Source organism: Pan paniscus, chromosome 1, assembly GCF_029289425.2.
Source record: "Pan paniscus chromosome 1, NHGRI_mPanPan1-v2.0_pri, whole genome shotgun sequence".
Classification (NCBI taxonomy): Eukaryota; Metazoa; Chordata; class Mammalia; order Primates; family Hominidae; genus Pan; species Pan paniscus.
In genome coordinates this window covers 63127774-63143211 of record NC_073249.2, presented here as the reverse complement: position 1 = coordinate 63143211, position 15438 = coordinate 63127774, and the positions used below count along the sequence as shown (strand labels likewise).

Here is a 15438-nt window from a genome sequence, read left to right as displayed (position 1 = left end):
ACATTTGATGGCTCTAGTGCTTCAATGAACACCCTTTTATATGCTCTGCTGTACAGTCAGTTTTTGCTTATTCAGCTATTAATTAGTCAACTTATAATATATGCTATTGATCATCATTTATTCTATTCTTCTTATCATGCCAAGAAGTCATTTCAACTAAACTGTAGTTAGATAAAGAAGGAAATAAAATGATAGAATGTAAATCAGTTTATTTCACTAATTATTTGTAGGTTTACCTTGTGGTTTCTTTGGTTTTGTTTTGTTTTCACTTGGTGAATTGTACATTTATTTCATTGGCTAATAACTGCCTCCCTTCCCAGCACCATTTCTAGCAATTTTTTTGGCTCTTTTTTTTCCAGGGAATCGCCTTTCTCTATCTCCTGCAGCATGAGAGTCATGCTGTTCCTACAGTAAGATCCTGCCTCCTGGCCATAGGTGAAACCTGACTCAAGTTAGCTCAAAAAGAATATGATATTAGACTGTAAAAAAGAGAGAACAGTTACTTACTGAATTACTAAACCTCAACCTTGGGTGCTGTTGGGAGCCATGTTTTCTGTCGCATGGGCCTGAAAACAAGAAAAGTAAAGGGTAGTGGGGGGAGACAGAGAAAAAGAGGAAAGGGGAGAAGAAGGGAGGGGAAGATGAGAGGGAATAGTGAAGTAGTTTCACAGAGATAAGCAAAGATTAAAGCTGGGGAGAGACTCTTGACTGACTTAAATTTCCATCTCAGTTGCTCTTGAGGAAGCTGTATTCTGTCCTTTTGTTCAGTGAGACAATTTACTACTTACGCTATAGTCCCCTTTTTTCTTCACTAGTCACTCAGTTTCAGTTACTATAACCAAAATAATTATACTTATTTCATCTAGACACAAATAATTTAATTGTTGGGTTAAATCATAGGCATTGTATCTAATTTATGATGTTCTGATAGCCATAGAAAATTCATATTTATTATTTATTTATTTATTTATTCATTTTCGAGATGGAGTCTCGCTCTGTTGCCCAGGTTGGAGTGCAGTGGTGCAGTCTTGGCTCACTGCAGCCTCCGCCTCCAGGGTTCAAGCAATACTCCTGCCTCAGCTTCCTGAGTAGCTGGGATTACAGGCTCCTGCAACCACGCCTGGCTAATTTTTTTTTTCTTTCTATTTTTAGTAGAGACGGAGTTTCACCATGTTGGCCAGGCTGGTCTCAAACTCCTAACCTCAAGTGATCCACCTGCCTCAGTCTTCCAAAGTGCTAGGATTACAGGCGTGAGGCACTGCGCCTGGCCCATATTTATTTTTTAACCTGACATTTAATATATAAGTCCAGGTCCTTTAAATAGATTCAGTTTACAGAAAATCCTAGGTAAGCCATTGTTTTAAGGAAACTAATATTTTAAATTAATTAACACAAATATTAATTGAGTATATACTTCTGAAAGATGTGTAACAGAGAAAGGGAAGGAGATATTCCAAGAGAGTTAGTAGCATAAAGAAAGGCAGGAAAGTATAAAAGTGAATAGTATGCTCAGGAAATGATGGATGGGCTTTTTTAATGAGATATAAAAACCTTGAGTGATATGATGGTGGAAAGATTGGTTGGAAACAGATTGTAAAAGGCCATGAGCAATGGAAAGTTTTAGTAAAGGTTTTGAACCAGAAGAATGACACAAATTGATGTGGTTTTAGAGGTAATGTTGGGTTTACTGTGAAGAATACCTGAATGGGAAGATACTGGGCAAAACTCATTGTTGATTATTTGATAAACTATGAGTGGCCAAACTAGGGCTACAACAATAGAATTAACAAGAAGGCTTGTACTTCAGAGGTACTTTAGAGATACAATCAGCATAATGTAATAATTGATGTTAGAAGTTTGATGTTGGGAGTGAAATAAAAGTTGAAGTGTGAGGCCCTTAAACAGGGAAGTAGATGCATGACAATACTAATATGAGACAGGAAGGAAGAGAAGCTGGTTTTGAGCATGTCAGATTGAAATGTTTTGAGACCACCCAGGTTTACATATACAAAAGGCAGTTAGGAATATGATAATGAATATTTTACCTGTAATAATCATGGCTAGAAAGAGAGACATAGAAATTATTACCTTTGTCTGAGAAACAGTGAAACTAGAAAGAAAAGCAGGAGAGATTGGCTTTGGCAAAGGCAAGGAAAAACAAAATTGCAATGATGGTGCCAGATATACAGCACCAAGGTCAAGCAAATGAAAATGTAAAAGGCCCAGTGGATCAGGCAATGAGGGCTTGTCGGTATGTTTTGCAAGAGTATACTCAGTGACAGAGTGGAGGGGACACACTAGATCTCCTATGCTATATTTTGAGGAGCGTTTCCTCTTTCATATGATGTAGGAATCTTAGATTGTGGAGCCTATCTCTTGGATTCAGATATGTTTGTATTCATCTGTAAGACTGGGACAGGAAGCCTCAAAGGAGTCATTTTCTATAAGTGACTGAGGAACCATTCAGAACAGAACTCATTCTGAGAGAAGAGTGTGAGTTAGTCCCAAGTTAAAGGGTCAGTGTCATAATGGAAAGGTAATTTTCAGGAAAGCTGGGGATGTGCTCCTCGGCTTGCCCCTTTATTTTACTGTTGTCCCCAGAGATTTGTGTCAGAGCCCCAAAAGAGGGGATAGTAAAAAAAGAGAGGGCGAGGGAGAGAGATTTAAGAACTTGAGACGACAAGGCAACCCTCCTTTCTATCCTATGCAACAGAGTATGGCAGTGCTGTGGGTTAAGGGAAATTTCTGCATTGTGTTTGCTTTTGGAGCAGGTTGAGTTGTGGAACAGACACAACACCTGGAAAAGAGAAGAAGCAGGACAGAATGTCACACTCAGGGATAACACAACCGTAACCAAGGAGGTGAAGAGGAGAAAGCCTTGTGGTACCAGAGAGCCAATTGTGAAGCATAAATATGATAAACTCAGATGCCTTCAAGAACAAGTTGGGAGAATCTAGAATCCCAACATTTATGGCTGAGGGCCAAAGACAGAGAAATGCTATTTCATTATTATTTTTATGGCCTTTTTTCTATCTTTATTTTTTTCTGGAGAAATGCTCCACTGCTATATTTCTAAAAATTTAGATGTAGGCCAGGCGTGGTGGCTCACACCTATAATTCCAGTGCATTGGGAGGTTGAGGCAGGAGGATGACTTGAAGTCAAGAGATTGAGACCAGCCTGGGCAACATAGTGAGACTCTGTCTCTACAAAAATAAAAATAAAAAATTAGACTGGCATAGTGCTGTGTTCCTGTAGGCCTAGCTACTCAAGAGGTTGAGGCGGGAGGATTGCTTGAGCCCGGGACTTGGAAGATGCAGTGAATTATGATTGCACAACTGCATTCCAGCCTGGGTGACTGAGACCATTTCACACACACACACACAAAATCTGGATATATAATTATCTTCATAGACTCAACTTAAATAGAAAAGTGGATAATATCACTTCCCCTTTAGCCAAATCAGGAGAGACTCATAATAAACAGTTAATGTATTTCCTAGAAATTTTACAGAAATTATAGCTTGGGTAAAAAAAAATGGCTTTTTAAATCTATGTATTTTATTTCAGTGTTGCACTAAAGAAAGTTTTATCTTTGCATTTAGCAGGTTCTTCTGTGTCTTTGGTGTTAGGTTGCACCATCATTGGGTGTCTCTATGAATAGTATTCTGTAAACAAATATTCAGTTGACATATTAATAACTTCTTTCATGTCAGTAACTGTTTAATGAGCTTTACACATATTGTGTGATTAATTCCTTCAGCAACTCTGTAAAGAAAGCATTATTTCCATGTCAAGACTGAGAATTAAATGTGAAACCTTACTTAAAGCCACACTCTTAATAGTAGAGCAAGAATTTAACCTAAGTTTGTCTAACCCTTCACTGCTTTGCTGTACTGCAGTCAGGCAAGCCATTAAAAGTGTCTGAGGTACACAAAAATTTCAATGTTGCCACATTTTACTCTTTTTACTGTTCTGAGATAAGATTCTCTATCATTCTGATTTAGTGGAAGCATCAAATTCTCCTTACCATTCAAGGAAACTACGTGGGCAACACTTCCACCCTTAAACCATGACTGCATCCCTTTCACTCTGTCCAGTGTTTTATAGTCTGAAATTTACCTCATCACAACTGCTTTTAATAATTATTCATCAGAGCTTTTCCTGAAAAAAAATACTCTGAATATGGATATCATTATGAGTTTTGTGATTTCCTCTCATATTATTTTCAACAAGTTAGAGATGGCCTTATAATAATCAGTAATTGCAAGGCTTTGGATAAACCTCATGGCTATCATGCCAACACCATATAAATAATACGTTAAAATAATATAATGTATTTTTACTTTTGTGAAGAAAGCATTTCACTCTTCACAGCATTCTATCATATCCTGTTTTATGTGGATCTAGCAAAAGGTAAGAGTGTTTTTTTTGTTTGTTTTTTGTTTTTTTTTTGAGATGGAGTCTTGCTCTGTCACCCAGGCTGGAATGCAGTGGCAGGATCTTGGCTCACTGCAACCTCCCCATCCCAGGTTCGAGCGATTCTCCTGCCTCAGCCTCCCGAGTGGCTAGGACTAGAGACGTGCACCACCACATCTGGCTAATTTTTGTATTTTTAGTAGAGATGGGGTTTCACCATGTTGGTCAGGCTTGAACCCCTGATCTCGTGATCTGCCCACCTCAGCCTCCCAAAGTGCTGGGATTACAGGCATGAACCATCACGCCCAGCCCAAAGGTTTCATATTAGCAAATTGTTAAACTTTAATAGTAAATGCTATCCTTATTACATGACTCAGTTGAGGAAATGCTTAATGATGTTATACTCTGAATGTTAAGACTCTGGGGCTGGGTTAAATCAGGGAAGGAGATGAATTCCAGAGTGAAGCAAGGAAGCAGAAAAATAATAACATAAGAAAGATTATTATCACATTAGAAAATAATCTCTTTGTTGCTTTCCAAGGAGGAAGGAAAAGAATGGGGAATAAAAAAGAGGAATTTATAAACAGCTGCAAATAGTAATAAAAAAGCAAGGCACATAAGTAGTATCCCAGAAGCCACATTACTTCAACTTTGCAGAAAGTAGGAAATAAGGAGATAGGGAAAAGGGGAAGAAATCATGGTTTAGCATCCCAATTTTATTGTTAAATATAATTTTATCTTGGCCACTTCCTTTTTTAAAATGCTGTTGGATTACACAACATTAATTACAGGATTTCCTGAGTATTCAGAATGTGGTAAAACCTACTGTATTCTTGGCATTTTTTAGATGTGGCAAATATTTATTGGTTTTTTGGCTGCCTTATATCTTGTTCTACTTCTGACATGAGATTTGCTTTTAGTGAATTAACCTTTTGCCCCTTGGATATAACCCAGCTGGACAGAAATCACATGATCTGTCCTAACTAAAGGTTCAGCAACTTTTGAAAACTGAACAAGTACTCACAGAGACTTCACTGTCTGGGCTATGTTCTTGGTGATAGAGTTTTAGCCTTAATTATAGTTAGGTATTTCACACAAATTGTGCCAATTAGATGTTATTACCTTGTAATTTGATCTCAAACAAAGTGACAAAGAGAATGTATTTATTTCATTGGTGATGTCTTAATGCTCTAACCAAGAAAGTTTTGTAGTTCTTATATTTTTGCCTTCAAAGATTTGTTTTGTTTCCTGTGTTTGTGCCAGCCTTTCTATAGATTCTGTATCTCCTATTGACCTTCCAATACATTCCCTATTGCTTAGTTAAAAACCTTGCTGATTAGCTATACAACCTTTACCCGCTTTCCTTATTACAACCCCGAAGTCTTCATTTCTCATTGTCTCCTCAGAGATGGTTTCTGTACCTAGCAACAAAGAACTCTAGCAGACATAGTAGACCTTCCAAATGTAGCTAAAGGGAAGCCAACCATTTATTTATTCAGCAAAAATATACGGAGTACTTACTGTATGCTGGACACTATTGCCAGACATTTGGGTGGTGAACAAGCAAATCTTGGCTTCAATTCTCAAAGAGCTTATAGTCTTCCTGACATCATGGTGGCTAAGTGGTAATGTTAACATCCTGGGAAGAATTTGAAGCCAAGAATACAAAAAAAGAATGCATGTCAGGAGTTGAAGACCAACCTGGGCAACATGGTGAAACCCCTTCTCTCTCTCTCTTTTTTTTTTTTTTTTATGGAGTTTTGTTCTTTCACCCAGGTTGGAGTGAAGTGGTGCCATCTTGGTTCACTGCAACCTCTGCCCCTGGGTTCAAGAGATTCTCCTGCCTCAGTCTCCCGAGTAGCTAGGATTATAGGTGTGCATCACCATGCCTGGCTAATTTTTAATAGAGACAGAGTTTCACCATTTTGGCCAGGCTGGTCTCAAACTCCTGACCTCAGGTGATCTAACTGCCTCAGCCTCCCAAAGTGCTAGGATTACAGGCATGAGCCACTGCGCCCGGCCTGAAACCCCTTCTCTACTAAAAATACAAATTAGCTGGGCATGGTGGCATGGGCCTTTAGTGCCAGCTACCTGGGAAGCTGAGGTGGGAGGATCACTTGTGTCCAGGAGGCAGAGGTTGCAGTGAGTGGTGATTGCGCCGCTGCACTCCAGCCTGGGTGACAGAGAGAGAGACCCTGAAAAAAAAAAAAAAAAAAGAATGTGTGGGGAGTGACAGAGAGGAATTGAGATGTTTGTGAGGGTATAGTAAGGAAGGAAGGTAAAGGTCATATGAGTAATTAACAGAGTTTTGTTTTGTTTTTTAAATAGAGGAACCATATGTATAGGTGCTAATAAATATAGTTATGTATTTATATAGCTAATTATTTACCAAATCTGATCCAACTTTCTGTTGCTGATATCATTGCCTTAATTCAGGCTTTCCTTATTAAATATCTTGTTTATTAGCTTCCTCGAGTGCAGTGATACCATCAACCTTCACCCACTCTTCTCCTCACTACTCTTAGCCCAACATCCACAATACACTGCTTCCAGGATTGCCTTTCTACTCTGCAAGCTGTCTGTATCAGTCCCTGCTCAAAATTTTTCAGTAGCTCTTCAATGCTTTTCTAATATGTCTGGCATACAAAGGACTTTAATACCATGACATTTACCTGCTTATTTCAATTTCATACCTTGGCACTTTTCCCAGCACGCTTGCATTACATCACTTTGAAAGTAATTCAGGTAACTTGATCTAATCTTGTTTTCTCTGGCCTCCTTACTCTTTCAACTCTCTACTTCTGGATTAAAATTTGAGATTCAGTTGATTTTACTAATATTATATTGTGGTATCCATACCGCAGACTTGATAGGTTAAAAAAAATCTAAATTCTACATCCAAGAGGTAGAAATCCAAAGCAATATTTGTAGATGTTGACTTTGCTTTAATGCAGATGAAATGCTCAATTCTAAAATTAACCATTGCGAAGGCACAAGAGGAATTGTTCTGCTGTAGAGGCAGATCTGAGGCTCGGTAGCACTGTCCACTGTCCAAGGTGACATGTGCCAGGGCCAGGATAGGCACCCTTGTACCCAGGCCCCCACAGTGGTCGCCTGTGGCTCCTGGCCTTGCTCTGGCCATGAAGTTCAATGGTGGCAGCCAGGCTGGCGGTCCCAGCTCAGGTGGCTGGAGTGGAGCAGAGGATACAGAGGCACCCTTTGAACTGAGTGTTTCTCTATATTTGTTACAGGCCAGGACTGCCAAGGCAGGTTTTTCTTCCGAGAACATCCAGCCCTATGCTATGTGTAGTTTGATCTTGAGAGACATATTCCACTTGACTAAACACCCAGGAACACAACTCATTCAGACACTGTGCATGTGTGGGACATGTATGAAATAATTTTATTTCAGGGCAAAACTTCAACAGCACCAGAAACAGCAAATGGGAGAAAATTCTTCCAGAATCATTTTGGACAGGGAAGATCTGCACATTCAGTGAGTCACAGAAGCCCTTTACCTGCAACATGGTGTAGGTAAAGGAGGTTAGGGAAGACTTTCAGGGCACCTTGGGCTATCCCCAGCAGCAGACCACTCACAATGGGGAGAAATCAGTCATAATCATCTAGTTCAGGGCCTACTTTTACAGTGGAAAAGTCATTCTACATGGGGATAGTGCCTTTAGCTGCAAACACACACTTGCTCAGGAGCAGGATGTCCACCCTGGAAGACGGCATTTTGTGTGCAGTAGACATGGGAAGGAATTCAGCTGCAAATCCTCACTCATGCATCACAGAGTCAACAATGGTGAAAGCCTTTATGTGTGTAGCAAATGTGGAAAATCCTTCAGACAAAGCTCCACCCTCAGTCAACACTGGAGAAATCATACTGGCACAAGGTGTTAACAAGTGCAGAGAATATGGGAAATCTTTTACCCAAAGAAATCTCCTTGCTGAACACCACAAAGTTCACACAGGAGCACAACCTCATGAGTGCTGTGAATGTGGCACATCTCACCATAGTTCTAACCTCAGTGAACATTGGACAGTTCACACTTGAGAAAAGCCGTTTGAATGCAGTGAATGTAGGAAATCCTGTAGAGAATGTACTGGTCTCTTTCAACTACCAGAATGTTCACACAGGTGTTAAGCCTGTTGAGGGTGGGGAATGTGAGAAATCATTTAGAGGAAAATATGACCTCATGAGTCACTAGAGAGAGAAAGACCTTATGACTGTGGTGAATGTGGGAAATCTTTTACCTGTGCCTCTACCTTCCATTGCCATCAGAGAGCCCTCACTGGAGACAGGCCTTATGAGTGTAGTGAAAGCAGAAAGTCTTCTATCACTAGATCAACACTAAGTTGACATGAGAAAGTTCATCCTGGAGAAAGCCTTTATGAGTGTAGTGAATGCGCGAAATCCATTACCCAAAGGAATCACTTCAGTACACACCTGCCAAATCACATAACAGAAAGGCCTTAGATGTGTAGGATATGTGCACTCTCCTGTTCAGTGCAGCAACCCTGGAGGAAAGTCTCCATGAGGAGGCTTCAGCCTGAATTGAATCTCATACATCCAAATGTTCACAGTGGGGACATACCCTATACGTTTCAGTTATGTGAGTAGCAATGTGTAGCTATGTTGTACTTTATAACCTACCCCAAACTATTGCCAGAGTTATGGCCGAGCCCATTTTACCTCCACCATCTGGTAGAACCACAAAGTATGCATCAGTCACCACCCCCAATATGCTCAAGAAAGCTGACCTTTGTGCCCTCCCATTTGATTGACGGCAGTAGGAGTACTGAGCCCTTAGGGGCTTCTCATTCCCATCTCTCTGACTAGACAGGGCATGGAACTGACCAATTTTTGGCCCAGAGAACAGCATTATCTGTTTGGCTGGCAGGTTTCAAGGAAGGACTACCTTTTCAAGGACATGTTGGTTTCCCATGATGCTTGCTTATGATGAATTTTTTCTAGCTCCCAAGTTCCCAACCCAAGAACCGCCAGCTGCACATTGTTTTGGTGTGTACAATAATGAAAGCCTTACTATGTAAGTCATCTTCAATCTCTAGGCTCTATTCATTGCTTAGGTGATTTTTTTGAATGTGAAACTTTTAATTTCTGAATATCTCTTTAAATTTGTATTTTGGGGCTAGAATATACAAAAATAACATTTATTTAAATAGAATTAACACCTAAAGTTCAGACACTTTTAACAAGTTGTAATAAAACAATAAACTTATAAGAAAATGTATACATTTAAAAATTTTTCTTGAATGAATTACTCTGGGAGGAAAATTTTTGTCCCAGAAAATGCAGAATTCTGCACTGTAGAATACATATTTACAAAAAATAACTAGTAGTGAATTCACAAATGTTTGTTAACTATTGTAAGTTCCTATAGCCTTGATAAATATAAAACCCAAGTAAGCACAAAATATCTATAAAGATGAGTGCAAGCTAGACATTGATTGCAAGAAGGATATTATAAATAAGTCACACTAGAAAACAGAAAGACATCTGATCTTACAACCTCAGTCATGGTTTTTTGCATAAGTGATAAAAATATGAAAAATAATCCCCATAATACTTTACTATTATAGAACTTCTTCTAATAGCTTACCATTGTTAACTGTTCTTTTTTGTTGATGAATAATTTTACTATGATTCAGTGGGATTGTGTATACTCATTTTAATCTAGTAAATAATGAATAGCGGCTGTGATTTACAAAAGAATATACTGAACTGAATGAAGATGGGCACTGTTTAACACCTGTCACCAGGTGGTAAGATAATTTCTGGCTCTCTTATTCAATAGTATGTGAAGCAATATGTTGGAATTTTATATTTGATGATGACGGCACTTCCATTTCCATCATGCTGCCCCAGCTTTTGTAATTCACTAGCAACTGGCTCTTTGAATTTATTATCCATTAGTTTCTTGGAAGGACTTGTAAGCAGTAATTTCAGGTGATCATTTAGAGAAGGACTAACCAATGACACTTAGGTGTACCATTACGTTCAATCCTCTTTCAAACCTTCATCATCTGAATGGACCAGCAATTATTTTATCACAGAAATCAGTCTAGGCAGCAAAGGCACAGCAGTTTTTTTCAGGACGACATTTGAACAAAAGTAATTCTCTAAAACCTTCCTTTGGCACAAAGGTATATGGATGTTTATCTCTTACATCTTCAGCTAAAATAATTAAGAAGAGGCTCCAATGCAAGATTTTCTGGAGACAGTCCCACTGTAATCTGTGTTTTACTGAATGATGTGCCAATCTGCATGGAACAGCTCCTTTAGAGTAAATAGCTTCCAATGCAGAAGGGGCTCATGACTGTTCACCAAATAGGTTAATTATTTTAGGAATAAGTTTATCACTTAGTTGAGCATAAGCTTTTCTTGCAGACTGTGGAGAAGTATTTGAAAATAAAAATGTACTTTGGTGAACTGTAGTCCTGTGTTTTATTCATGTGCTTGGTGATTTCCTTTGATCACAGTTACTACATCTCTCTCCTACCATGACCTCTCCATGAGCCAGTGCCCCAAGTGAGGCATTGCCTGGTACTGCTTGACCAGCAGCCACCATTCCTGCCACTGGCCACTGGGGTTCAGGGAATATCTGGAGTGATTTATTAAAAAATTGGAGTTATGTGATAATAAATGGGGGAAAAACTTTTATGGAGTCCCAAAATTTCTGTGCTTTCCTTAGATGGGTACTATGATGGCAGAAAATAGCTCTCCATGTTTGGCCAAATTTGTTATCCTCAGCCATTGTTTAAAGCCTTATGAAGGCATACTTTACATGTAATAAGCTGAACAGATTTAAAGTGTATAATTTGATAAATTTTGAAATATGGATGAACCTATTAAACTATCATAATCATGAAAATGTCACCATATATTGGGAGCTGATCATAATCTCAAAAAATATAATCTTGAAAGCCATAATCCTGAATGTTGGCATCCCAAAAGATCAAAGTCCTGAGTATGTAATTCTGGAAAAAAATAATTTGAAAGATATTTACTGACATTTTTATAACGGGATTTGAGAAACATACAAAAACATGACAGAACACTTTGATAGGCCACTTTACACAATAAAATAGACAATAATAACGTACCTATTTTTGCAAGCTTAAACACACTCATGTATTCTAATGATAGTCACATGGGTATAACAGTTATGATCATACCAACCATATTCATAAATTGATCAAAAAGTAAAATGTGTAAATGTATATCACTATAGTTGGTAATTTATACCTGTAGTCCTTTGAAATACCATTGATAAACAATCTTAATCCTTTGACATGAAAAACATGATGGGTCACCACTGCATCACTACTGCCCCACTCACCAAAAGAGCCAAGATCTCAAAAAAATTTAGTTTTCACACATGCAGGTATACAAAAAGACATCTCTTCATTTACTGAGGAAGTTTCAATGTTTTTACATATATACACAATGCTTAAATATGAATTAAATGTTGTAATAATGTACTTTTATGGAAGCACATTTGCAAAAAATGCATGAAATGAATTAGAACTCCTTAAAAGTTTTTGCACAATTTATACCTGAAGCATTGAAAATGATGCAGAGATGAACTATATAGCATAGCAAATTGTAAAAAATAAGGCTGACAATTTAAAATAGTGAATAAACTAAAAAAAAAAGAGAAAAACTAAGAAGAATATCTGATACATAAAAAGTATATTACAAGGACAAATTATGGGCAATTGCACATATTATAAGACCTGGCCAACATTCATGATCATTAACTATACTTTGAAGGCTTGCATCATGAAGAATAGTGGCTTTTTTTCTTTTAGGACATGGCTTGCCTCAGAGAATACATTTATTATGGTTTGGCTGTGTCCCTACCCAAATCTTATCTTGAAATGTAGCTCTCATAATTCCAACAGGAGGGACCCAGTGGGAGGTAATTGAATCATGGGGGTGAATCTTTCCTGTGCTGTTCTTGTGATAATGAATAGGTCTCACAAGATCTGATGGTTTTATAAAGGTGAGTTACCCTGCACATGCTTTCTTCACCTGCTGTCATGTAAGACATGACTTTGCTCCTCCTTTGTCTTTCACCATGATTGTGAGACCTTCCCAGCCATGTGGAACTGTGAGTCAATTAAATATCTTTCCATTATAAATTACACAGTTTCAGGTATGTCCTTATTAGCAGTGTGAGAACAGACTAACACAGTAAATTGGAACCAGTAAAATGGGGTGCTGCTGTAAAGATATCCAAAAATGTGAAAGTGACTTTGGAACTGAGTAACAGGAAGAAGTTGGAACAGTTTGGAGGACTCGGGAGAAGACAGGAAAAAGTAGGAAAGTTTGGAACTTCCTAGAGACTTGTTGAATGGCTTTGATCAAAATACTGATAGTGATATGGACAATAAAATACAGGCTGAGGTGATCTCGGATGGAGAGGAGAAACTTGTCGGAAACTGAAGTAAAGGACACTCTCGCTATGCAAAGAGACTGGTGGTATTTTGCTCATGCCCTAGACATTTGTGGAACATTGAACTTGAGAGAGATGAGTTGGGGTATCTGGTTGAAGAAATTTCTAAGCAGCAAAGCATTAAAGAGGTGACAGAGCATAAAAGTTTGGAAAATTTTTATCCTTACAATGCAGTAGAAAAGAAAAACCCATTTTCTGGGGAGAAATTCAAGCTGGCTGCAGAAATTTGCATAAGTAACGAGGAGCCAAATGCTAGTCACCAAAACAATGGGGAAAATGTCTCCGAGGCATGTCAGAGAACTTCATGGCAGCCCCTCCCATTTTTCCCTCCTCTCTTCCAGCCTAGGAGGGAAAAATGGTTTTGTGGGCTAGGCCCATGGCCCCCCTGATCTATGCAGCCTCCCACCATGGTGCCCTGCATCTCAGCTGTTTCAGCTCTAGCCATGGCTCTAAGGGGCCAATGTACAGCTCACACCTTTGCTTCAGAGGGTGCAAGCCCCAAGCCTTGGCAACTTACACATGGTGTTAGGCCTGTGGTGCACAGAAGTCAAGAATTGAGGTTTAGGAACCTCTGCCTAGATTTCAGAGGATGTATGGAAATGCCTGAATGTCCAGGCAGAAGTTTGCCACAGGGGTGGGGTCCTCATGGAGAACGTCTGCTAGGGCAGCGTAGAAGGGAAATATGGGGTTAAAGCCCCCACACAGAGTCCCCACTGGGGCACTGCCTAGTGGAGCTGTGAGAAGAGGGCCACCATCCTCCAGACCCCAGAATGGTAGATCCACCAAGAGTTTGCACTTTGTGCCTGGAAAAGCCACAGACACTCAACGTCACTCCATGAAAGCAGCCAGGAGGGGAGCTGTACCCTTCAAAGCCAAAGGGGCAGAGCTGCCCAAGGCTATAGGAGCCCACCTCTGGCATCAGTGTGACCTGGATGTGAGACATGGAGTCAAAGAAGATCATTTTGAAACTTTAAAGTTTAATGACTGCCCTATTGGATTTTGGACTTGCATGGGGCCTGTAGGCCCTTTGTTTTGTCCAATTTTTTCAATTTGGAGTGGGTATATTTACCTAATGCCTGTAGCCCCCTTGTATCTGGGAAGTAACTAACTTACTTTTGATTTTACAGGCTTATAGGCAGAAGAAACTTGACTTGTCTCAGATGAGGCTTTGGACTGTGGATTTTTGAGTTAATGCTGAAATGAGTTAAGACTTTTGGGGGCTGTTGGGAAGACATGATTGGTCTTGAAATAGTAGGACATGAGATTGTGGAGGGGCCAGAAGCTGAATGATATGGTTTTGCTTTGTCCCCACCCAAATCTCATCTTGAATTGCAACTCCCATAATTCCCATGTGTCATGGGAGGGGTCCGGTGGAATGTAATTGAATTATGGGGGTGGTCTTTCCCATGCTGTTCTTGTGATAGTGAAAAAAATCTCACAAGATCCGATGGTTTTATGAAGGGGAATTCCCCTCCACATGCTTTCTTGCCTGCTGCCATGTAAGACATGACCTTGCTCCTCCTTGCCTTTCACCATGATTGTGAGGCCTCCCCAGCCACATGGAACTGGGAGTCCATTAAATCTCTTTCCTTTATAAACTACCCAGTCTTGGATATGTCTTTATTAGCAGCATGAGAATAGACTAATACAACATTCATATTCGTTTTATATGTGACACTTCTCTTTTTGAAATTCTTCAATGATTCAGTGTACACTGACATGAACATTCCTTATTAAAATGTCCTGTCTTCTTTGACATGCCTCTATGTTGTTTTGGGTATGTGGAAATCCATTTTGCATGCACTGTCATACACACCACAAATTTGGCAGAAACAATACTGGTAATCAAACAGCAATACTGTTGTGTCAAGTGTCTTCTTAACATTGCACATAGGTTCATGGAAAAGTAACTGCGGTTTTTGCCATTACTTTCAATGGCAAAAACCACAATTACTTTTGCACCACCTAATAATTATTTTTGACCTAGTCAGTAGCTTTATTGGCTTCTTTGGGGAAATTTGAATTTAATTCATTAAAGTCTCCTGAAATGTCATCAGCTGAAAGGAATGTTAATGCAGACAAATGATATATTTTTAAACTGAAGTTTTTGTCATTGCCATACCTCATAGCCATTTCAGTCTTCTGAGTTTTCTGCCAAATGCATTGGGCTGCATGAAAAAAACAAACTTTATTGGTAATATCTCGAAATTCACTTTGAGAAGGATTGATCACACCTGATTTCAAATTTGTCATTTGGGTTTGGGGATTCATTTGAAATCTGCATAAAGACAGTAACAAGGTAAATCCATGTAACATGATGCAATCTTGTTATTGTGATTTTCAGGATTTTAGACATTAAGGATTTTAGACTTAGAGATATAGACTTTAGCAATTTTAATTTTTACGGATTTTGATCTTTTGGGATTTCAACATTTGAGATTGTGTCTTTTGGGATTATGATCCAAACTCTCACATATTTGCCTCTTGTTTTTTGTAATCTTTCTCTCTTGCTGCTCTTCCCAGCTGTCCTAATAACTA

General features: G+C 39.0%; 1 pseudogene; it reads right to left on the bottom strand.

Moving 5' to 3' along the window:
• Positions 1 to 207: 207 nt before the first annotated feature.
• LOC100971683 (PACRG-like protein) lies at positions 208 to 15153 on the bottom strand (annotated as a pseudogene).
• Positions 15154 to 15438: the final 285 nt, after the last annotated feature.